The 26,153-nt window shown below is 35.0% G+C and overlaps 1 long non-coding RNA gene across 1 annotated transcript; it reads left to right on the forward strand.

Moving 5' to 3' along the window:
- The first annotated feature begins 7,017 nt into the window (after nt 1-7,017).
- Nucleotides 7,018-25,700, forward strand: LOC141566183 (uncharacterized). Its single transcript, XR_012489248.1, has 5 exons — nt 7,018-7,211; nt 17,432-17,523; nt 19,958-20,138; nt 23,054-23,149; nt 24,128-25,700. It is a non-coding gene; the product is annotated as an uncharacterized LOC141566183 (long non-coding RNA).
- Nucleotides 25,701-26,153: the final 453 nt, after the last annotated feature.

Consider the following 26,153-nt stretch of genomic DNA (forward strand, 5'->3'; position numbering starts at 1 on the left):
TCAGATCTGTGCTGTGGGACAATTAGTCTGATAGTTGAGTGAGGGTAAACTCATGAGAGGAGATTTGAGTCAGGGAGACCAATCAGCAGTCTATTACAGTAGTTCAAGCATAAAGTGAAGAGGATCTGGTGGTAGTGCCAGGAGAGAGAAAAAGTGTATATGAGAGATACTGCCAAGACAGAATCAACAAGACTTGGCAGCATGGTAGTTGAAACTAATGGCTACCAGATAAAGGGCAGTAAATTTCATATAAGTGTAGAAGGAATGAGTGAGGAATAGAGAAAGACCCTGAGTTTGGGAGCCTGGGTGACTGGGAAGATGGTGGTACCTGGCCTCTTTGCTGTTCTTCACTCACAACACTCCATCATCCAACTCTGGAAGTAAATGAAGAAGATGGGAGCAGTTGGGGACATTCAGTTTTGAACCCATTGGGATTAATGTCTACTAGGCAATTCAATTCAATGAGTATTCTCCATTGATAACCAAATTTAAATTTCCTTTTTACTTCACTATCAATTAACCAATTAACAACTTTTTATTACCTGCATGGATTTTTATATTCTGGAAAGTGTTGGGATCTCAAGTGTAGTGAATTCCTCTGCCATCTTTTATAAGGAAGTATTGCCACCCGGTGGATATTTAGGAAAGTGACATTTAAAAACATTAAAATCATGCTCTATTTTTGCAACCACAGGCAATAATAAATAACTTCAATTTTTTTCTCTACTTTTTTCAATACCAGATGAAGGATTTTTAACTAATATTCATGTGTACTATAATATTATATATTTAAAGGTGGAAAACTTTTTCAATGTCAAAAATGAGATTCAAATTCTAAAGCTAGATGGAATCAATAAGGTTTTCTTCAGGTGAACAAACATAACCAACAATTATATACAAAGCGTTAAATATAATATTGGAAGAGAATTGATTAGTAACAATTTCTTTAATATTACCTAGTTATTTCAAAGCTACTACAAAGATCGATAAATTTATGTCTGTATTATAGTCTCAAATTTCATTTCCAATTTGGTTGCTTGAAATTAGAAATATAGAAACCAAGCAATGGTGATTAGGTTACCAGGCTGACCAATAAAAGCCTATTTAATGTTCAATGTAGTTGAAATGCTATGCATATGCAACAAATGAATAATATTGTTAAGATAACAATATTTTAGAATTATAAAATCAGGAAAAGAGGAGTAAACAAGCCTTAGAATTATTTGGTTGAATGTTAAGTTGTTCTTCATTTTTTAAGAGGATCAAAATGGCATCATTATGCTAGAGTCAAGGTACAATGTATCTGACTATGGCTGATCAGACCATTATGAGCTTCAAATTCTCTATCACAGATCCATAACAAAAAGTCCATATGAACATTTGAGGGCCATCTCCAATGTCCTGATCTAAATCTTAACTGGACTCAAGGGGCTCTGAAGGAAAAAGTGAGACTGGTGATTTTGTACATCCCTCCCTCATTTAAGCCCAATTCATTTGTAAGTCATGACATCACTATCCTGATGTCTTGGTCCTCTTAAAAAATGAAGGAAAAACAATCACAATATCAACATTTAAGAGGAGGATCGTATGAGGGACCTATTTTGATTCAAGCACAAATTGGATTTAGGTAAGGTAGAATTGCCTGAAGTCATTAGTTTTACTTTTTCTTCCAGTCATTGCAGTGCAGTTATTATTGCAACAAGGTTAAAACAATTGATGATGTCTTGGGGTCTTCAATGTCTAACCAAGCTCTAAGATGGAGTCATTGAGCCTGTTTCAGCTGCTTTCATGACTCTTGAAATAATTTGTTCTTACTCACTCATTCCACCTTAGAATGATTTGTACAGGGAAGGAATGAAGTAGAAAAGGAAATAGCAGGATTTATACATCAAGAGATAGTACACTTCCTTAGTCCCCCCTACTATTGGGGAATCAATTAAGTGAAAACCAGATAGTCCTTGCCCAAATCTTCCTGTCTCTGACCTACTTCATCTACTAGAAGGGTCAGTTCATCCACCAAAAGGGCTCCCTCCACTGGGGAATTGAAGAATTGACCAGGGCATATAATTACTGGTCTAATGTACATAGTAAAAAGTAATTAAAATGTGACATAACATTTATGGTTCTAAAAGAAACTCTACACAAAAAGAATTACCTACATGAAGCATGTTTCTGAAACAAGTTCCCAGTTCTTTAAGCATACACCAAGGGGCAGAACTTCCTGAATTAGTTATGAACAAGAGTTAATTCTTTTCCTTTTGATCCCTCAGTGTCTTATGATGGGATGGGCAGGATAATTCTTTCAGGCAGAGGAAGCATCATTTTTTCCTTCCAAATCATAACTGTTTTCCAGCTTTTTCAACATTAGGATAAAAAAAGGAAAAAAAAAAAAAAAAAAGGAGGCCCAAACCTTGAGAACAAGTAAGATACACAAATTTTTCTCCAGGATATAAGAAACTAAGACATATATAAAAATTGGAGACTCACTAAGAAATATTTCATGAATTCAAAACAATCATAAAGAATCAGAATTTCACTCTTATGTGCTCAATGGTTGCAATGTAACTACTTGAAGGAACCCATAAGTGACTAGAATTGTATAAATATCTGACACCTCATGAAAGGCTTTGAAGGCTAAATAGGGAAGTTTTATATTCTCTTCTGGAAGCAAGAGGGAGCTATTTCAGTTTATTAATTAGAAAATGAAGTGATATGATCAGATCTGCATTTTAGGAAAATCACTTTAACAGTTTTAGGACCCTAGGCAATTCTTCAAAAATATAAACTACTGGTGTGTTACAACTATCCATTGGGAGACTGAATTTTCACACTTGAAAACACAAATTTAAAATATATAACTGAAACAAAAAAAAATATGAAATTGAAATATTAAGCGATGTATTTCTGAGGTGAAAAGTCAGATTATATTTAGAGAGCAAAACTTTCTAAGAAGTTAATTGCAAGGGAGATTTGATTGAACTTGGATAAGTTGAAAGAAAGCAAATGCAATCCTATATTGCATTAAGAGAAGTACAATATCCAAATGAAGTTCTTTGTGCATATGTATGTCTGCAAGGTGCACACATCCTTATTATGTGCCAACTTGCCTTGGGTAAGTAATGTAAAATGGCCAGTATCAAATGTGACATCGAAATGATGGAGAGGGTATGAGGCTGAGAGGAACCTTTTCTATTTGGCAATTAAGAGGTAATTAGCATAGTTTCAAAGATGAAGCTAGACTCTGGGTTGTAGAAAATTTAGAAACAAGTGAGAGAAAATAAATGCAGTTGTACATGACAGTTTTGAAGAATTTCAATGAGATGTAAAGATGGCATTATAGCTGATGGAGATAATAAGGTCAAATGAGATCTTTTTGTAAGGATTAAATGGCAGAGTAGCATTGACCTTGTCAAAGAAAAGAAAAACTTCTTTATGTAAGACTAAACTGAAGGAGGAGATAAAGACAAATAATATCAGGGGGTAGAAGATATGATGAGGAAAGGAGATTAAAAAAAAAAACTCTTGGTGAATGGCCTCATTTTTTTATGTTTGTGTGTGTGAAATATAAAATGAGTTTCTTAAATGAGAGGGTGGGAGAGGCAGTGCTATGAGAGATTTGAAGAGAGTAGACAGATAATACTTGGAACAGCCACTGTGGTGAATAAAATAGAGAAGTGATTATTGAGGAATGGGATTACCTTGATTCAGTGAAGATTCGGTCAAGATTAGATAATACAAATTTGTTATGGATCCAGGAAATAATGGTTTTGTGACTTCTTCCAGCTCTATTTAGCAGCAAATAAATAGGAATAAAAGAAATGGCTAGTGGGAGCTATCTAGGATGGGATTTAGCAAGGTAAACTGGGCAAAATGGAGAAGGGCAAGGAATTTGGAAGTGCAACCTAGTGGGAAGTTCAGCTACTTCCCCAAGAGGTAGCAATTTATAAGAGAGGAGAATATAATTATAGTGGGTGTGATGGTCTGGGAAAGTACTGAGAGGAAGAGAAATTGGAGGTCATGGTGAGAATGCCGAGTAAGCTTAAGAACAATAAAGAATAAGAGATAGAATTGTTAAATATTATGGTAGGATAAGGGAAATTTAGAATTCTTGAAAATGAAAATTTAGTATTTATGGATGATGATAAGATCAAGGACATTACCATTTTTATATCTACCTGAGGGAGAATGGAAGGAAAGTTCATGGGAGTTAAGTAGATTAAGGAATTAAGAGTGTTAGGACATTTAAAAGAAGATCAGCAGGTATATTGATGTACCTTACTATGTGGTCAGGAGGTGGATTAGACAGGGGTGTAATGGGCAAGATAGTAAACTCATCAAGAAAGGAAAAAGAATGTACTAAAGATTGGTGATTAACAGTCTCCAGGATCCAGGTTGATTTACGGATGCAAAGAAGAGGTGTCTAAATGATGATGATAGAATATAGAACTGGCAATAGGGAGCAAGGAGAATTCTGTATCCATTGGAACCAGTGAATTGGGAGTGTGAGAGAAACTATGGTTACTAGAAAGGTTGGCCAGTATGTACCAGAAGATACAATGAGTAAAAGAAGGAGAGGTTGGATTATAAATATAATATAATTCAATACTATAAATAAAATATATGATATAAATAAATGTAAAATAATATATTTTCAAATAAAATTTGTTATTTATGGAGCAGATATTTCAGAAAGTCCAACAGAAGAGATGTGTAGATATAAAAGACAGGGTGGAGTAGGGTTGAGGGAGAGAGAGAGTGGGAATAAAACTGAAGGTGGAGAGGGAGAATTTGTTCTTCAACAGCTGAGTCTTCAGCACTATCAATGTCGAGAGGTTAAGAAAGGATGGAACACAATATTTCCTAGAAGGCTCTTAACCTATAAACCCTTTCTTTTCTAGCCCCATCTGAAACCATGAAGTTACCGAATTGGCTCATTGTTACCTAATCTGTTACTTCCTCATTTTCAGTAACAGTGTTTCACATCTCATGCTTTCTCCTTCCAGAAGAAGGGTGAAAATGCAAAGTCCCTTTGAGTTTACTTGCACAGTATATTCTGGTCTGATGAAGGCTATGACACTGTGTACAGTTGAAGCCATTTCTCTTTTACTGTTCTTATGGCATCCATAAAACTGGAGATATGTTACTTAAATCAATTTAGTTTCATTATCCTTCAATATTGGGGAAAGCACATGGTAGAGAGAGGAAATAGCACTAGATTTGAAATCAGAAAGACTATAGTTTAAAATAATATTACCATTCACCACCAATGTGAGTTTAGACAAATGACTTCTGGTGTTTGGACCTCAGTTTTCTCATCCATAAAATAGAGATAAGAGAGCTTTGGCTACCTACTTGATGAGGACCAAATGAGATCATATGTGAAGACAAGTGCTCTACAAACATGCATTTCTCTACCTCTATGCGGGTTAAAAAGCTTTTTAGCCACATTGCTGGTGGTAATTGTCCTTGATTTGAAAGAATTACTGTTTCATGTGTAAGAGTATAGTTAGGGTAGGAAACTAATTTGTCTTGGAGCATTAAACTAAGGGGGCATTGGTCAGATCATTTTGGGATTATAAATTTAGCATTATGGAAACAATAAAAATCAGCCTCTCATTAATAAGAATTAATTAAGAGTGAAAATAGAAGGCTATTACTTGGCATGGGCAGCTGAGTAGTGCAGTAGATATGACTGCCTGGCCTACTGTCAGAAAGACTCAGTTCAAATCTGACCTTAGACACCTATTGCATGTTACTGTCAAACAATAAGTTACACAAGTTTGGGTTGGGTTGCTTTTTCCTTGTTGATGGTAAGGAAAGGGGATAACATTGTCCAACAAACATCACAGGAAAAAAATGTTCTTGGAGCTAAGTTCACCCATATTACAACAATAACATAAATGACCCCTAAAACTTAGGGTCACACATGCATGTATTTCAACAAATGCTACCTTTTGAATTCTTACGAAGGAGCATAATTTCAGTTTTTCCAGTGAAAGTAAATTTTCTTTCCCTCTAGTGATTATCTTAGAAAAGTAAAGAAGATGTTAAATACTGTCTCCTTTTCTCGTTATCTTATAGAACAGGAAGGTGATTGGCAATCACAATCTCAAAATAATTATGTTAGCTTCAAAGCAGGAGGAAAAAACATCACCATATGTCTTAGCACTTCTTTTAAGAAATATTCAGGTTTAACACTTCTCACCTGTGTGACTCTGGGCAAGTCACTTAACCTCAATTGCTTCAGAAAAAAAAATACTCAGGTCTAGAATTTTATACAAGAATGTTACTATATTAGAGTAGATAAGATAGCTTGCAACTAATAGAAAAACAAGCTAAGTGGAAAAATAGTTTCTTTTATTTATTACCTCAAGATGGAGTTTTGTGCCCTCAAAGGCAAACCTCAACCCCTCAACCTTTCTGAAGGGTTGGCAATTTAGTGTTAAATTACACCAAGATTCTTGTGATAGTTTTTTCCTCTTCTTATTGAATCTTGTATCTATCTGAAAGATTAGCAGAAAATCTTTTTTTTTTCCAATTTAATTCAGTATTATTTTCAGTTCCATATTCTTTCCCTCTGCCTCATTCAATCATTGAGAAGGCAAGAAAAATAAAACTCTTTATTAATATGTATATACAAACAGGGCAAACTTTTACATAGTCATTTTAGCAGACAAGTATTTTTTTTTAATTCATAAAGGACCAAACACCAATACAAGAACCTCATATATCTTGCCTAGATGGATCAAAAGTAGAAAAAGACCATCTTCACTAGGGTATTACTTAGGGATTCATTGTACCCTAATCATGACAGCACCACCATAGAGAAAACACAGAGCTACAAGGAGTCCCACTAAAGAGCTACAAAGAACTATCACTTCCTCAATTTGTGTCTCAAAACGATGCTTTAGCACAGCTTCTTTTATCAGCGATCAGGAAATAGGTCACAACTCAGGAAGTCTTATCAAAAAATAGCAACCAAATTGTAGGATTACATCCGTGATTACAAAATTGCTTATCAAGTAAGGGGAAGATAGAAATGCATCAACCAGCTACATTTCTTGCTTATTCTTTCTAAAGCATTTGGCTCAGAAGACATCAAGTTCCGTGAGATTTAAAAGACCTGAAATAAAGCACACGATAAAGTGGCTAGTCTGCTGGGTATGATTACTTCAGCATCATGGGAATCAGATGTCCACTATTTCTTCTAGGTAAGTAAAGAGGGGAAAGCAGGTATCACAATCAATGTATAACTATAATGAAGAAGAAATTAAATTGAAAATTCTCTCTGTCTTTGACATTTCTCCTTGCTTCCGATCCTTTACTTTTGGATATTTCTCTATTTTTGTCACATTGTCAAGAGAAGAGGAAGGGGAAGGAGAAAAAATTAAATCAGAGTGTATATTATACTTTAGTAACACAAAAATACATACATTTATACACATACAAATTTGATAGAAGAGGAGGGTAAAACTATTGGGGAAAAAATAGGGTCTGGAATTTTCTGGAGATTACAATATCCCATAAAAGAGATCTCTGTGACAATTTACCTATCAGATCTTTGGAGAAGAGAGGAATTTATAACCAAAGAAGAACTAGAAAACACTATGAAATAAATAAAGAATAAATAAATAAATGTGTCAAATTTATAAGAACAAAAGTCATTCCCTTATTGAAAAATGGTCAAAGAATATGAATAGACAATTTTCCAATAATGAAATTAAAGTCATCTATCATTATATGAAAAAATTCTCTAAATCACTATTGATTAGAGAAATGCACATTAAAACATCTGAAGTACATCTTCATACTTCCCAGATTGGCTAATGTGACAGGAAAAAAAATAATGATAAATGTTGGAGAGGATATGGGGAAATCGGGAAACTAATTGGTGGAGTTGTGAAATGATCCAACCATTCTGGAGAGCAATCTAGAACTATGCCCAAAGGGCCATAAAACTGTGCATACCCTTTGACCCAGCAATTCCATTACTGAATTGGTATCGCAAGGAAAATAATACTAGAGGGAAAAGAACCCACATGTGCAGAAATGTTTTATAGCAGCTCTTTTTATGGTAGCACAGAAGTGGAAAATGAGTAGATACTCATCAATTGGGGAATGGCTAAACAAGTTGTGATATATGAACAGAATGTGAATAGAATATTATTGTTCTATAAAATAGTGATGAACAAGCTGACTTTTAGAAAGGCCTGGAAAGATTTACATGAACTGATATTGATCAAAACCAGCACAACCAGGAATACATTCTACACAATAAAAGCAAGAATGTGCAATGATCACCTATGAGAGACTAGGTTTTTCTCAGTGGTTCAATGATTTAAAGCAATCTCCCTAGACTTTGGATGGAAAATGCCATTTGCATCCAGAAAAAGAACTAAGGAGACTAAATGTAAACCAGCACATGCTATGTTCACTTCTTTTTTCTGTTTTTTATCTCTCTATAGTTTTTCATGTTTGCTCTGATTTTTCTCTCCCAACATGATTCATAAAGCAATGTGTGTGTGCACGTGTGCGTGTGTGTTAAAAATAAATAGATAAATAAAATTTTAAAAAGAAAGAACGGTTTCAAAGTGAGTTGAAATTTAAAATTTGGGAGAAACAAAACTTTCTGAGAAGAAGTATATACTAGATATAGGACACAAATAAATTCACTTGGACCCTTAACCAAAAATTAGTGATAATTAACTGGAATTAAATGCTATATAGGAAAAGATAATTTGCTCAGCAAATTAGCAATATAAAGAAGGCCTTGGGAGAAGAAACACTCTTAATCTATTCATGAGGGTAAACTATTTGAGGAGTTATAGGCTAAGTATGAAACAAGAAGTTATAGGCTAAGTATGAAACAAGGAAATAATCACAGAAGGAGACCAGGGTTCTAAACCCCACACTAATTTACTGTGTTAGTATGGGTAATCCGATTTACCTCACTGGGTTTCATTTCTCATTTTCACAATGAGGAACTTGAACTAAATGATCTTTAATGGTTCTTCTAGTGTTAACATGCTCATATTCTGTAAGTGATCTGATAATTAATACTTTCTTGTAACATACTTCAAAATACTTTTTTTATCAGTGCCCATTTCAGTAATCACACACATTTAAAAAATAATAAAACAAAATGTCTCTCTAGACTGAGAAAAAAGAGAGAAAGAAAGAGAAGGGAGAAAGAGAGAGAGAACCCAACTCTTCCAGTATCTTAGATAAAAACTTGATTATTATGGGACTGGATTCTAGGATACCAATTCAGTTTGATATTTCAGAAATACCAAACTTAAGCTAAATGGAAATCAAAGACTCATAAATTTTACAACTGGAAAATTGGATTTAGATTAAGAGAAATAGGATTCACATTCTACCTTTGTCAATTAATGCCTCTGCAATCTTAGTTGGAAGATCACTCTACCTTTTTGAAATTCAGTTTCCTCATCTATAAAATTATATATCTCATGATATATAATGTCCTTTCTAATTCTAAATTCAGTTATCTCAGAAATAAATTTCTAAATCATAGGATTTTTGAATTTCAAATGATCACAGAAATAATCTTGTCCAACTCCCTCATTTTTTAGAAGAAGAGATTGAAACTCAGAAAGTTAATATGATCTATACACTTCAACAACAATACTATATGAGGATGTATTGTGATAGAGGTGGATATCTTCAACATAGAGAAGAGCTAATCCAATTCCAATTGATCAATGATAGACAGAATCAGCTACACCCAGAGAAGAAACACTGGGAAATGAGTGTAAACTGTTAGCATTTTTGTTTTTCTCCCCAGGTTATTTTTACCTTCAGAATCCAATTCTTCCTTTGCAACAACAACAACAACAACAAAATTTGGTTCTGCACACATATATTGTACCTAGGATATACTATAACATATGGGAATGCCTGCCATCTAGGGGAGGGGATGGAGGGAAGAAGGAGAAAATTCGGAACAGAAGGGAATACCAGGGATAATGTTGTAAAAAATTACCTATGCTTATGTACTGTCAAAAAATGTTATAATTATAAAATTAATTTAATTTTTTTAAAAAAAAAAGACCTTTACCAAAAAAAGAAAAAAAAAAAAAAGAAAGTTAATATGATCTCTATTTTCTGACCTGGGAAGGTTCATCACTCCTTAGGAAACCTGGAGGCCTGTCATCTTTGTGTCAGTCTTAGTGTGGACACTTGATCAGTTTTAGGCCTACTATAGCTCAGAACTTCTGAATTACCTTAATCTCTTTGGTAGCAGGGATTACAAGTATGCAGAACAGATATCTCCTGCAATCCCTTACAAACAAAAAATTTCAGTGATGCTGGGATCAGAATCAGGTCACACAGGTAGTTAGGAATAGACTTGGGGCTAGAACTCGGATCTTCCAAGAGCTAAAATAATTCTGTCTCCATCACACTATGCTGCTTTTCTCTTAGAAGGTATGAATTTGTAAAGTGCTTTAAGATTCGCAGGAAAGGGGCAGCTAGGTGGGTCAGTGGATAGAGCACCAGCCTTGAATTCAGGAGGACCCTAGTTCAAATCTGGTCTCAGGCACTTAACACTTCCTAGCTGTATGACCCTGGGCAAGTCACTTAACCCCAGCCTCAAAAAAAAAGATTCTCAGGAAAAAAAGATATGAGAGAGATGACAGAGACAGAGAGACAGAAACAGAGAGACAGAGAGAGAGAGAGAGAAAGAGAAAAAGAGAGAGAGAGAGAGAGAGAGAGAGAGAGAGAGAGAGAGAGAGAGAGAGAGAGAGATTGAGATCAGTGAGCATGTAAAGTGACATTTTTTCCTAATAAACCTTCAAAATGATTCTTGGGCTCCATACATCATGCCTTGGAGGTAGAGATAAGCATAGAGCAGAACAATCCATGAGGCTTTAGTAAGTCCAGGGCACAGTGGGGGGCAGGGGGAGGAATGGAGTAGGCTTTCTGCCCACTGAGAGGAAAAATCTACCAGATGGGATGGGTGGGGGGGACTGGGAGCCAGGATCCCAGCTTCTATTTGTGGAGTTTTCAACTCTTTTTCTAGATGTTGACTAGAAGGTCATTCCAATTTGAAGTGGGGCTTGAGGGTATAGAATCTGGGGCATGCTAGCTTCTATCCTTCCTTTCCCATCCATTTCCTTTGTCACTATCACCATTACTATCTCCCTCTCCCTTCTTCAAACTCTTGCCCCTCATTCTCCTTCCTCCACCAAACAGAAAAAGGAATAGGTTGGGACCTCTACAAGACTGCAAAGACTAGAGGATAGGGACAGTGGACATCAGAAAGAGGGCTGTTGCTTTCAAACATTTGGTTAAACCTATTGGAGTCCAGCTCCAATGAATTGGATGAGTCTGGACATGAAACACATGAGCCAGGTGAGATCCTGTCAAGCAGCTGGTTTATTGATCTGAGAGTCAGGATTTATATACTTTCTAAACTAATATTGCAATAATACTAAACTTTTTCAGGCTACTTAGTGCACATTCCAAGATTATAGGTAGATATCATTTTCAACATTCCAGTTAAACATTAAACAGTAACTTGCAATAATAACCTGCTTATCTAACAGAGCCACAAATTAGAGCAATTTGCAATAACTAGTTATCTAAGAAACTCATAAATTGCATAGTTTGTGATGCCTTGTTCCAACTATATGCATTGTCCACAAAGATACCTTAAATTTATCTCAAGCATGTTTTTCATTATTGTCAGAAAAGATGGTGAGCCAATCTACATGCCCTTAGAGAGAGCAGGTCTCAAGTAATACTTGGACTGGACTCTTCCTATACATGGACTTGTTCAAGAGTGGTCCTCTACATCATCCCCTTTTTTATTTATAAGCTGAAATTTATGAACTTCACTTCCCATAGATGACAATGATTAAGAAACATACTGGCTAAGCACAAGTGGCTAAGCCAATAAGTGTAAGAAGAACACATGCAAGGGTAACAAAATGCAAAATCATAGAATTTAGATTGTTAAGAGGAATTATATTTTGACACCACTTAAATATTTGGTTTGCCGTGCTATCAGGATCAATTCTGGGGGCAGTACTTTTTGTCAATTTATTCACTAAAGTACCTAACTGAGCTATATCCCAAGTAAGGTTGGAATTATGTATAGCTCAATTTATTCTGTTTATTATTTGACTTAATGTCACATTGGTGCTTTCATTTTCCCATTTATATGGAGTTAGACATACATTAGTAAATCTATAATCGCAAACTAGTTGTAATCAAGCTTCCAAATTGATTCCTTAACCAAATTAATGATTGTTCCATTAAGTTTAGTTGTTTTAACTCATTATCTATATTAATTTGTTCTTTAAGAGCTTGTGATAAAGTTTTTGCTAATTGATCTGTGAAATGGGCAATCTGAACAGATTCTGTTAGAATTGTAACTGAAATGCAAGTGAAGTATTAATCCTTATAGCTGCTAGAACTCCAGCAATGAATAATCCAACAAATCTCCTTTTCCTACTTCTATTGTTTTCTAATTTTCTTTTGATGTTATCCTAACCTGTTCACCTGCTGTCTTTACCAATTATAATTGATCTTAATAGGCACCATCACATAAAATGGGTTTCTAATAATAAGAACCATAGGCAATGAATTGGAAGCAAGACATTGGGATAAAGCACAATTGAAATATTTTACAATACATCCTTCTGGTACATTCATGATTTTTATTCCAGTACTATTTCTTAAAATAGTATCTTTATGTAGAAACATCTGTGGATATTTAAACATACCTGTATAGTATATTTCTGAAGACCCTAAAATAATCATGGAATTACATATCTGATATATGAAAATTTGTCTCATTTCAAGTCCCAAAATCATTGTAACGGGGGACCCATTCTAGACACAGGATAATTTGGTGTCCATTAACCAACCAGTTGTAGTTCTCCCCAAACCAATGGGACCCAAAGTCCTCTGGGGGCAGGGGCAATGATCTCATCTTCTGAAAATACACCCTGCTGACAATGAGTATAGAGCTGAATCATCTACAAGCTCTTTTTTTGGAGATGGTTGTAAGCTGGAACTGATTGAAGCATCTAATGATTGATTCAGCTCCTTGAAGCAATAACTTCAATGCAGCTATAAGTGACCAAAATCTAGAATAAAAAACAAATGTAACAAATAGAGGTTAGGATAATCCGAGCCTATGTGGATTGCTATAAAATGTAGAAAGGGCAATATAGACTGGCTAGCAACTTTTTATGTAAAGAAATATATTTGTGGCCCAGGACACTTTAGTTTCAATAAACAATAAAATAACAGTTACTTCTCACAGATAATCATGTTAATTGTTCTTATATTATTTTGGAAAACTTTAAGGACTTTATTTCATACAGACATAAGTATCTAGTAACAGACAGCTGACTAGGTCAAATATACATTCAACTAATTATTTAGGATATAATTGATACGGGTGGTGTCCCCTTTAAGATTCCTTTTCTGATCCCCAATCCCCTTTGGGACTGACCTTTGATTTACAAGATCTGGTCAAAACCACCCTTTTGTATTCCAAGGGGAGAGATCCGTATCTGAACTAATTTGAGCTTTACCCAACCCCCATGCTAATGATCTGCTCAGGTTTCCCAACCCCCTACCTGGTGGGTTCTGGCCTTTGAGGAATCAACCTGGGACTCCACCCATAGGCCCCTTCAAGCAAATAAAAGAGCCAAGCTGGAATCATCTCTTGGCAGAGGGTGGAAACATGCAAGCATCACGGACTCTCTGTCCTCCACTTTTGGTGTATTTCTTTCTCTATCTAACTCTTTTTACCAACCAGACTTCAACCTTACTTCCAAACCGTACAATAAACCTTTTTTTAATCAATCTAGGTTTTCGGGCCTATAAATTCATTTACAGGGGACTCTCGTGCTGCCATTAGAACTCATTTAACTTTGTATCCTTGCACCAAATCCAAAGGGGTTTCAGGGGAGCTCCATTTGACTCCCTGTACCCCAAACCTGCCACTAGACCTCAATTAATCCTAATTTTATTTAGGTAATCCTTATCTAGACCTCATCATTTGGCTATACCTCATCATAATGACTACATATTCCCAGGCTTCAGCCTAGGAGCTGACATGACAAGATAAAGTATCCTTAGCTAAATTTGACAACCAGTTGTAACAGTTCCACCTTATAGCTAGACTCAGGAATGATAAGATGGAAAAAAAAAAACAGATCAGGAAAACTGAGTCAGAAGTATCCAACTATGAGCAGAGACTAAAGTTGTCTTCTCAGTTCTTGCCCAGATAAGATGTACACCTGTGATAATTCAGGAAGGCATCCCTTGAATAACATGACATTTCTCTCAAATGATGGGTTATTGACCTAATGATCAGGAAATCAAATTCAAAACTCAAAAGAATATCAGTAACAGTCCCAAGAGATTTTATGTCTAATAGCAAATTCTAGAAATCACAGCTTAGGGCTAGATATTTTTAAAAGTTTACCAGGACTTAAAACACACAGGAGATTTTAACACATTTTATATGTTTAAACTCATCCTGGTGCAAATGGTTAATCATTAAACAAGCTTATAGATTCTTGGTAAATTTTTTTTGATTCTTGGTAAATTCAATGAGTAGGTATAATAAAGGCTGTTCTTGAGCCTGTTACCAGTTATTAAACTATAGATTCAAGAAATCATGGGCCTAAGATAGACTAGTAATTGTAGCTGCCAGGAGTGCATGTAACACTATTCAGTTATTAACATTGTGTAAACATAAACCATTCTTTTAAACAGAAGCAATGTTAAAGGAATCTCATTTAACCAGTAGGGGGTCCAGGACAGGGACTGTTTCTATATTATTAACCAGCATATTTGCTATCTGAAGAAATATAAATAATAATAAGTAATATTTTTGAACAGTATAAGTGAAGTAATAATTGCATATAACTCATTCTGCTGTGTTGATTCAAATGGGGTATTAAAAAATATTTAGTAACAGTTGGAAGATACAAAGAGGTTAAATGTTTATTAGTAGCATCTGGAAATAACATCTACTTCCTGCAGCTGACTCTCAGCTTTCTTAGTCAGACTTCTTTTTGAATTTATTGAATTTCATATAATTTTGTCAATTCATGTGTTCCCAGATTCAAATCTTATCCGATTAAAAGCCCCCAATAATTTTGATAATCATTAGTAACTAAATTATTCCTTCTAATTTCTATTTAACTTTTTATTTAACCTCTATTTCTAACCCTTCTAATTTCTATTTTAAAATTGGCCTAGAATAGGTTATAGGTTGTATCCAGAATGCCTCTTTCACTAGCCCAAATTTTTCCATATTCTTTTCCTACTCTTTTGTAAGGTACCTTGCTATCCTTTCCCCATTTCTTATAAGAATATCCTGGTGAGGTGCTGCATAGCAAAGAATACATATTTCCCCTAAAGAATCAGAATCCACTACTCTAGACCAGCCATAATCCCTAGCAATGATTGTGAACTAAATCCTAAAATAAGAACTAATGCAATAGAAGGAAGAGATCCCCAGACTCCCATTGAGAGAGAACATAGTCCCATCTTTTCAGTAATTCAGTGTAACACCGAAGAGGACAAATCAAGGTCAGCACTTCCTGGGGTAGCATGCATGAAATCCTATACTGCCAATAAATTGGATTTAAGGTATTGTTTGCAGGCAATAAGGGGAATGAGAGGGAATAAGGGAAAGTGCAGCTCCCATTGTTTGGGCAGGAGATGGCCCCTGGAATAATTTCCTGATATCAGATTATCTTCACTATCATTCTGAGAACATTCAGAAGCCCAATGTCAGTCCTTCTGGCATTTTGGACATAAAATCCAAGGTTTGTTACCATTTTCAAGGGCAAGTTGACCCAATAAAATTTGAGCTGCCTCCCCATCACTGATAGAATGATGAATTGCCATGTTAAGTGACTGGCAAAGTCAGCAAAGATCTCATTTGTCCTTACATAATTTCTGTATAGGATGTCCCTCTGTCCCTGCCACCTGATCAATTTTGCCCTATTCCAATTCAACATGAGCACAATATTGATACCAATGGGCTAAAACTAAATTTTATATGTGATTAATGCTCATGTTAGCTTTATGATAAACTACTTTCACCTCTTACCTTAATCCTTTGAGCTCACCAAGAAGTCACTCTCCTTTCCCAGGGCATTCAAGTCCCTGTTCAGAGGCCAGCTGTTAGAGTTGAATAGGATGAGTGTGGACATAAAACACACAACTCATGTGGGATCCTGTCAAGCAGTTTGTTTATTGATCTGAGAGCCAGGGTTTATATACTCTCTAAGCTAATACTGCAATAACACTAAACTTTTCAGGCTACTTAGTGTACATTCCAAGATTATAGGTAGATATATTTCCAACATTCAGATTGTAAATAGTAACTAGCAGTAATAATTTGCTTATCTAACAGTTGCAAATTGGAGCAATTAGTAGTAACAATTTACTTATCTAACAAAGTCATAAATTATAGCAATTAGCAGTAACAAACAACTTAACAAAGTCATAAATTGCATAATTTGTGACACCTTGTTCCAATTACACGAATTGTCCAGCAAGATACTTTCAATTTATCTCAAGCATGTCTTTCATCATTGTCAGAGAAAAGGGTGAGCTAATGCTTTGAACTGCTCACTCTTAAAGAAAGTAGATCTCAAGTAATACCTGGACTGGATTCTTCCTGTACTTGGATTTATTCAATGAACTCAGGTGCTCAGGATCATCCCCATCCCTCCTTTTCAGCTTCTCACTCTTGAACAGATGGCTAGGAGATAGGGTCAGCCTTATAAGAAAGCATAGTAGTAAGAGAGCAACCAAGAGTTCAAGAACCCATAGTGATCATTGAAACCACTGCTCTCACCTTACAGAGAAGAAAACTGAGACCCAGAGAAGGGAACTAACAAGGTCACACAACTAATAAGGAGCAGGATTGACATTCAAACTCAGTTCTCTGACTTTAAAGTCAATGTTTTTCCCACCAAGCGACCCTGACCCAGAATTCTCAATTGATCACCTAGTCTGTAGGCTTCCAATTCTGCTGCAGCCCTCCTGGCTCTGAAATTCTGGCTTCAGAATTTCCTTTCTAGCATGAAAGCCACCAGGGGCTCAAACTGAGAGTGGTCCAGGGTGATTCATTTTGTGCAGGAAATGATTCAATATCCATCCTCCACTCCACCATTCTTCATGACCCCCTTCCCCCAATGCAGTCCCTTTTTATCCTGCCTGCCAGTTGGAAGGTCCTTTCAAGACTGGAGATTCATTCTGAGCCTCAGATCAGCCCTCCCTTGGCAGATGCACCAAATCTCAGAGGGCCCCTCATTCATCCAAGCCTGAATGAAATCCTAGATCTATTGGTTGGATAGTTATAACCATGTTGATTGTAAATATTGATCCCAGAGTTTGGTTCAAGCATTTTTTACTATTCCTACAGATCAACTTATCTTTTTATTTTACAACCCTATGGATTTTGAGAGACAGACTTTCATCACTCAACAAAGAAGTGTCCACCATCCAAAACACGAGGTAAGCTGCTCAGCCCCTTCCTTATCTTAAAAGTCCAGGGAACTCTGGATAATTTGTAGAAGGCAATATCGCTCTAATCTTCCCTCTGAGATCCCTTCCAATACTGATGCTCTGTGAACTCTGTGTGCTGAGTGACATTTCTACAGAATATTTCTATTGGATAATAAAATAAAACTAATGAAAAGGAAGAGGAGAAGAAAGAAGCAAATGAGGAGAAAGATGGTTCCCATTTATAGATATTTTAAAGTTTAAAAAGCATTTTTCTAACTACTGTTCTTCAAGGTATACCTCAATAGATATTATCATCCCTTTTTGAGAAGAATAAATGACTTGTCCATGGTTCCCTAGCCATATAAGTGGCAGGGATAGGACTTGTACACAGGTTTCTTGACTTCAAGTCCAGTTGTCTGTCCACTAAACCAAATGGCATCTCTCAACAACTCCCTTTTTGCATTCTGATCTAGAATTTTCATTAAGCCCTCGAAGGAAAGCTGATATTGCCAGGTGGAAATCAATCAACATTGTATAGGAGACAATGGGAATAGTGTAACGGGCTCTCTTAGAAAGTAATGAGTTTCTATATCCGCTCATATGAAAGAGTGTTCCAAATCATTACTGATCAGAGAAATGCAAATTAAGACAACTCTGAGACACCACTACACACCTGTCAGATTAACTAAAATGACAGGAAAAGATAACGATGAATGTTGGAGGGGATGTGGGAAAACTGGGACACTGATGCATTGTTTGTGGAGTTGTGAAAGAATCCAACCTTTCTGGAGAGCAATTTGGAACTATGCATAAAAAGTTATCAAACTGTGCATACCCTTTGATCCAGCAGTGCTACTACTGGGTTTATATCCCAAGGAAATACTAAAGAAGGGAAAGGGACCTGTATGCGCCAAAATGTTTGTGGCAGCCCTTTTCATAGTGGCTAGAAGCTGGAAGATGAATGGATGTCCATCAATTGGAGAATGGTTGGGTAAATTATGGTATATGAATGTTATGGAATATTATTGCTCTGTAAGAAATAACCAGCAGGATGAATTCAAGAGATTTGGAGAGACTTACATGAACTGATGCTGAGTGAAATGAGCAGAACCAAAAGATCACTATACACTTCAACAACAATACTGTATGAGGATATATTCTGATAGAAGTGTATATCTTCAACATAAAGAAGATCTAATTCAATTCCAGTTGATCAGTGATGGACAGAGACAGCTACATCCAGAGAAGGAACACTGGGAAAGGAGTGTAAAATCTACACTATTGTTTTTCTACCCAGGTTACTTATACCTTCAGAATCCAATTCTTAACGTGCAACAAGAAAATTGGATTTACACACATATATTGTATCTAGGTTATACTGTAACACATTTAAGATGTATAGGATTGCCTGTTATCTAGGGGAGGGAGTAGAGGGAGGGAGGGAGGGGAAAATTTGGAAAAGTGAATACAAGGGATAATGTTGTAAAAAAAAAAAATTACTCATGCATATGTACTGTCAAAAAATTATAATTATAAAATTAATGAATTATTTAAAAAGGAAAAAATATTATAACAGTAAAAAAAGAAAGAAAGAAAGTAATGAGTTTCCCATAATAGGAAATTTGTTTTAGCACTTTAGAGAGGGAACATTTGCTCCAATATAAGTAGTACTAGATGACCACTATGTTCACTTCCTCATTGAAAATTTCATAGGAAAATATGATTCACTTATAAATACTTATCTCATATGACTTTGTTTAGAAAAATATTTTTAAATTAAATTTTCTTTTTTATCATGAACTTTGCAATAACTAAAAATGAACATTTCAATATACAGAGAACAAGATATAGTTCTTTTGTAAATAGCTATACATATCAGAAGTCCATAGTTTCATATACTACTTTTTAAGAAACTTGTCTATTGTACAAGAATAGGTAGCATTAGCTATACTATAATAACAATTTAAAATACATATTTAATATGCTCTCCATAAAGTTAAGTACCAGAACATTCAATTCTGTTTTAACCATTAATTCATTTCTCCAAATGTCTCTTTAATAGTAGTAAAGCTTTGGATTTTTATACCTGCAAAGGCAGCCTTAAATAAGAGAGTTCAAAAAGAAATAGGGAAGAAAGGAAAGAAGGAAAAAAAATTGTATAGGACCTATTATATGCCAGGCATTGTACTAAGTGTTTTTTATAAAAAGCATCTCATTTGATAAGAAATTATAGATGATTTGTGCCTACTCTGTGGTAAAGTTTTCTAAACTCAGATCTGATCAGCCATAGTTGGACATCTTGTACTTTGATTCTAACATAGTAATGTCATTTTGGCCCTCTGTGAGAACAAAGGACAAGAACCAAATGGGAATAAGACGTGTTGAGTTGAGTCTAAGATAAACATGAAACATGAATCTCATCTTTGCCTCTTGGTTTTTACAGGACCCTGACAATTAAAGCCCTAGCTCAGCTCTTCATCCTGGGCTGCTCCTGGAGTCTTGGCTTCTTTCTGATTGACTCTATAGCTGAACCAATCCGATTAATCATTGCCTATGCCTTCACCATCATCAATTCCTTGCAGGGAGTCTACATCTTCCTGGTACACTGTGTCCTCAATCGCCAGGTAATAAGGAGCTTTCATCCTCTTATCAGCTTACATGAAGAATCCCATTTCCAAGAATTACAAATTCATAGAATCTCAGTGTGGAAGGGGCCTCAGAGGCCAATTAGTCTAATCCACTCTGGAACAAATGTCCCCTTTGTTTTGTTCCCATTTTGCCTTTGATGAAGATGTCCTGTCACTAACTGAGACAGCCCATTTCAAATTGAAATGCTCTAGTTTCTAGAAAGTATTTCCTTATTTCACCACTAAATTTGACCTTCATCCTTTGCTCTCATTTGACAAGTATACATTATCCTTTTTCTGATACATTGTGTTCTTTCAAACATTTCTTTGGAGGAGAAACTCCTTTTGACCAAGAACTTCCCTCATTTTCAGTCTTCCAGTTTCCTATCACTTGAATAAAAGTTTTGTTATGATTCCCTTACTTCATTTTCTTGATGGAAAAATAATTCTTGGCGAAGCAAACAGTAACCTGTTTGACAATCTTTCTCAATTTTTTATAAAGCTTTCTCTATTTTCTTGATTAGAATATTAGTTTCTTCCCCCCAGAAGGATCACAATAAAAACACAGGAAGAATTTAATATAAGATATATTCATCTAACCTTCTGTCAAATTATCAATGGAGAGAGAGAGAGAGAGAGAGAGAGAGAGAGAGAGAGAGAGAGAGAGAGAAAGAAAGAAAGAAAGAAAGAAAGAAAGAAAGAAAGAAAGAAAGAAAGAAAGAAAGAAAGAAAGAAAGAAAGAAAGAAAGAAAGAAAGAAAGAAAGAAAGAAAGAAAGAAAGAAAGAAAGAAAGAAAGAAAGAAAGAAAGAAAGAAAGAAAGAAAGAAAGAAAGAAAGAAAGAAAGAAAGAAAGAAAGAAAGAAAGAAAGAAAGAAAGAAAGAAAGAAAGAAAGAAAGAAAGAAAGAAAGAAAGATCATGTGGGCTTTAACCCTGCCAGCTCATCTAGGAAGGGGCTATTTCTTTGCATCTATCTGTAGAGATCCAGCAAGAGCTTGCCTGTAGAGTTTTGACCTTCCTTGAGGTTCAAATGCCCAGTTGCCTAATCCTCCCAGATGCCCAACAGCTTAATTCCTAATTCTTTCACTAAGTTCACACGAACAAAATGTCTGGAACTGTTTCATCTATTGTCCAATCTATATAGTAAAAGTTCTTATCCTCACAAAACTCCTGTTATAGAGACTTTATGATAGAAAAGTAAAATAAATGAGCCCTGAACCCAGAGCTCACATTTAGAGTAGCAACAGGTAAGATTCTATAGATTCTATAGCATTTTTAAGAGGAAGTCCCCTTTAGTGATTTAATAAGTATGGAGAATTCCTTAGAATGGAAATTCCTTTCATCAATGTAGCTCAGCAACTTGCCTATGACCTAGAGTAATCACAGCCTAGGATACTAGGTCACTAAGTGATTGACTGTTCCTTCATCACACAAATAAATTTCGTCAGATCAATGATGGACAGAATCAGCTACATCCAGAAAAGAAACACTGGGAAATGAGTGTAAACTGTGAGCGTTGTTTTTTTGTTTTGTTTTGTTTTGTTTTGTTTTGTTTTGTTTTGTTTTGTTTCTCTTACCAGATTATTTTTACCTTCTGAATACAATCCTTCCTTTGCAACAACAACAACAAAATTCAGTTCTGCACATATATATTGTACCTAGGATATACTATAAGATATTTAATATGTATGGGAAAGCCTTCCATCTAGGGGAGGGGGTGGAGGGAAGGAAGGGAAAAACTCAGAACAGAAGGGAATACAAGGGATAATGTTGTAAAAAAAAAAATTACCTATGCATATGTAGTCAAAGAAAATGTTATAATTATAAAAATTAATAAAAAAGAAAAAAAGAAAATAATAATTGTTTAATATATGTATGTTTAATTCAATTGAGAGAAACTTCCTCCTTTTGTCCAAATAGTCTTTAAATAAATAAAATGGTCTATAGAAAAAAAAAATTTGTTAGAGAAATGACTTGAACCTTGATCTTCTTCACTCCAAAATAGGCTCTTTATCCACTAAATCACAAGTTTTGTTGTCATTTACTCATTTTTTTCTGTCATGTCTGACTTTTCATGACCATTTTTTGAGATTTTCTCACCAAAAATATTGGAGTGGTTTGCCATTTCTTTATCCAGTTCATTTTACAGATAAGGAAACTGAGGCAAACAAAGTTAAGTGACTTGCCCAGGATACACAGGAAGTACATGTCTAAGTCCAGATTTGAACTCCACCAGGTCCAGCATTCTGTCCATTGCACCACCCAGTTTCCCATTAATCCATGCTAACTCTCATATCTAGAGTAATAGCATTAAATACTTACAACTCCTTTGCTCTTAGCTCCTGGGTTTATTTTCAAATAATCTTTGCAAATATAATCTCATTTGTCCTTTTAAACCTCTGTGAGGTCTGTAGGACAAGTAACATTAACAAAAACCCTCTGGTCATGAAGCATTAGTGTTACACAGTTGAAGGATGAGAAATATTCCATGATGCCATCAATATCAGGATGGAAGTGCTTGTCCCTGAAGAGCCAGTGCCTTGGTGACTTTAGTTTAATTTTACAAATGAGAAAAGTAGGAAGAATTAGATTTGGAGTGAAGGACTTGACATTGAATCCCAGGTCTGCTTCTTACTATCTGTGTGACTCTGGGCAAATCATTTTAATTTCTTCAGATATAAAATTAATTCATCAGACTGAATGATTTTGAAAGCTCCTTCAAGCTTTAAACCCTATTCCACCTTATCTAAATCATACAGAATATTAGTGGAAAAGGAGATAATAGCACATACACATGTGTGTATGCATGTACACACCACACACAGACACACATATACACTGCCATTTTGGTTGTGTAGTTGCTAAAATGATCTCCCCAGACCAAATTAAATTCTCTGCCCTCCTGAATCTTCAGGTTCAAGAAGAATATAAGAAATGCTTTAAGAGAAGTAAGAAAAGGACTGAAACAGATACCTATGTGCTGTCTTCTTCAACCAGCCACACCAGAACAGTAAGACTATTTCTTTATCACTTATTATCATTGTCCAAATCAAACACCTCCAATTTATTGGAGTTCCCTGCTCCTTGGTTTGCCAATAATAGTGTGACCTGGTCACTATCCCATCATTGGCTAAAAATGGCAATTTCTCCTGATACCTTTCTAAATAAAGTAAAATTGCTAGAAATGTTGAAAGTAGTTTTTGAATTCCATATTAGAACCATTCAGAGTTCAAAGAGTTGTAGAAGCTGATAGCAACCTGAATTAATTTTCAAATTTTACTTTGAAGGTAAGTTTAGTTCAACCATAGAAAATGAAATCCTATGCAGAGGAAGATCTGCTCCTGAGAGAAAGGAATTATAACAGGTATATTTGACCATGGCTCTATATACCATGCCAGAAATATTTGTCATCCTCATGAGTAAGAGATTGTATAAAACTTCAAGGGCCTCATCACATATCTATCTTGGACAGTATCACTTCACAAGAGCAGAGGTAGGTTAGAGAATCTATCAGAAAGCACTAAACAAGCATGAAATATACTTATGCATGTCTTGCCCCAGGCCCATTATAAATTTTAGCATATTCTTGTGAGAATTTTATAAGTGAAATGAAAATGATCTGGGTTGCACTTGAGGTTGATATGAATTAAAGGATAGCCAAAAGTTGCAAATATAAAACTAAGGGTTTGGTTGTTTATTAAAATATAGTCACATGTAGCTCTTTATCAAATAAATCCAATTAAAATCACAAATATCTAAAGTGAAGTTCAGATTTATCATGTCTGATTCAAATATAAAAACTAGTTCAACAAGTTTTGAATTGTTATATAAAACTTATTTTTTCATCCAATGGACTAAAATTTTGTTATCTTCTTATTCAATTTCAATAATTTTTTATCTTCTATGTTAACTTTTTATGTTAACTACTTTGTTTCTTTCACTTTATTGCCACTCTTCATGTGTACCCTCCATCAACACAATTGGAAAGATAATTGAAGTTTAAAAGGAATAAAAGATGTTACCTCTACCTGAAGGTTCTCACTGATCACCCCATCAACTCCAGCTCTTGGGAAAAAAGAAACAAACTGGATCCATATATGTCACCCCATTTATTTTCCCCTTCTTCTTCCCTGTGAAATAATTCTAACTCTCCTCATATCTTCCTTTTCTGATTTTTTAAGTTCTTACTTTCAATATTGATATTGCAATAATATTGTCTGATCTTTTATCATAAATGTAGAGCGTTTCAACTATGTTATGGTGTGAACAAGATTCTGTGGGCTAGCCTAGGAATATGACCACCAGTGATTACATAGTTTTCACATTTCTAATTTCAAACAACCAATTCAGGAATAAAATTTGATGATATAACCCATTGTTACTTATCAATTTTTATAGTTACTTTGTAACCCTATAAACTATAAGCAACATCAAAATAATTACTACTACTGAGTCCATTTCTCAATACTATATTTATCAATATGCACATAATTTTGGGTTAGTTACATATATGAAAAGAATAAAGCTAAGTTTTTGCTATGTTAATTTCATTGATATGGCACACAATAAGCTGCCATCTTTTTTGCATTAACGAACCTGGAAAGATCCAATGAACTAAAGTTTAAAATTTGATGCCAAAGAGAGAAATTTTAAAAAAGTTAGAATTCACATTTATATTTACAGTTGTAAAATTAAATATGGTTCTAAATCTTTAGTATCAATATCCTTGACATCCACAAGGTTGTGATATTTACCAATAAAAAAGGACAACACAATGTAAGCATTCTAAATGAGACCCCATCTTCCATTCAAGAATATAAAAGTTCATTAGAGCAGGTAAAAAGTTGGTTGCTAATACCAAATGTTTGTTGAAATGAAATATATCTTTGGTAATGCTACCAGAAAAGTCAAAAGACACTGCTAAAATTTGATGACTTAAATAAAGGTGAAAAAAGTCAACATGCTTTGGTACATAATTCAGTAATTAAATTTTGCAGAAAGTCACTCAGGCCATTACCTAGCATTACAGCTCAGCTCAGCTATCAGTCACAAATCAGTATAGCTCAAGGGGGGAGGGGGAGAAATGGGTCAGTTTACAAGTTCTGAGCTGGTCACTCCAATTATTACCAAGGCTAGACCTCACTAGAAGTGAGGGAAAGTCAGAAACTCACATTTCACCTTAATTCAAAGAAGTAAATAAACATTTTTCCTTCTAAATCTCTAAGTTCTTTACATTTTTATCCATTTCAACCACACTCCTATTCAGTCATAAGATTTTAGTGATCAAAGACATAATTTAGGACTTAGGGTTACAGAGCATTTTCCTTAGAATAGACCTGTGAGCTAGGATGGACAGTTTATTCCCATTTTACAGCTGAGACTTTAATGAAATCAGGGAGTCAAGGAGGAAGAGCATTGAGATCAATCAGTAAAAATGCTTGGAATTATCCAAATTTTTAAAGGAAAAATTAAATGAGTTATAAGAGAAATAGAACATAATATTATACAAGTGTGGACTTCAACTTTCCCCTCTAGAACCAGATAGATCTAATCACAAAATAAACAAGAAAGAAGTTAAAGAGATGAATAGAATTTCAAAAAAGTTAGAATTATGGTGGTTGTTGAGTTATTTTTCAGTCCTGTCTCTTTCTGCCCCTATTTAGGATTTTCTTGGCAAAGATATTGGAGTGATTTGTCATTTCCTTTTCCAGGTCATATTTACAGATCAGGAACTGAGGCAAACAGGGTTATGTGACTTGCCCAGACTCACAAAATTAGTAAGTGACTGAGGATGGATTTGCATTCACAAAAAGGAGTCTTCCTTGCTCCAGTCCCAGTATTCTATCCACTGCATCACCTCTCAGCCTAGGAGTAGAAAGGAGACTTATCTTTTTCTCAGCTAAACAAGATATCACAAAATTGACCAAACATTAGGGCATAAACACTTCACAACCAAATGCAGAAAAGCAGAAACATAAAATGTATTCTTTTCAGGTAATAATGCAATACAAATT

This window comes from Sminthopsis crassicaudata, chromosome 1 (genome assembly GCF_048593235.1).
Source record: "Sminthopsis crassicaudata isolate SCR6 chromosome 1, ASM4859323v1, whole genome shotgun sequence".
In the NCBI taxonomy this organism is placed as follows: domain Eukaryota; kingdom Metazoa; phylum Chordata; class Mammalia; order Dasyuromorphia; family Dasyuridae; genus Sminthopsis; species Sminthopsis crassicaudata.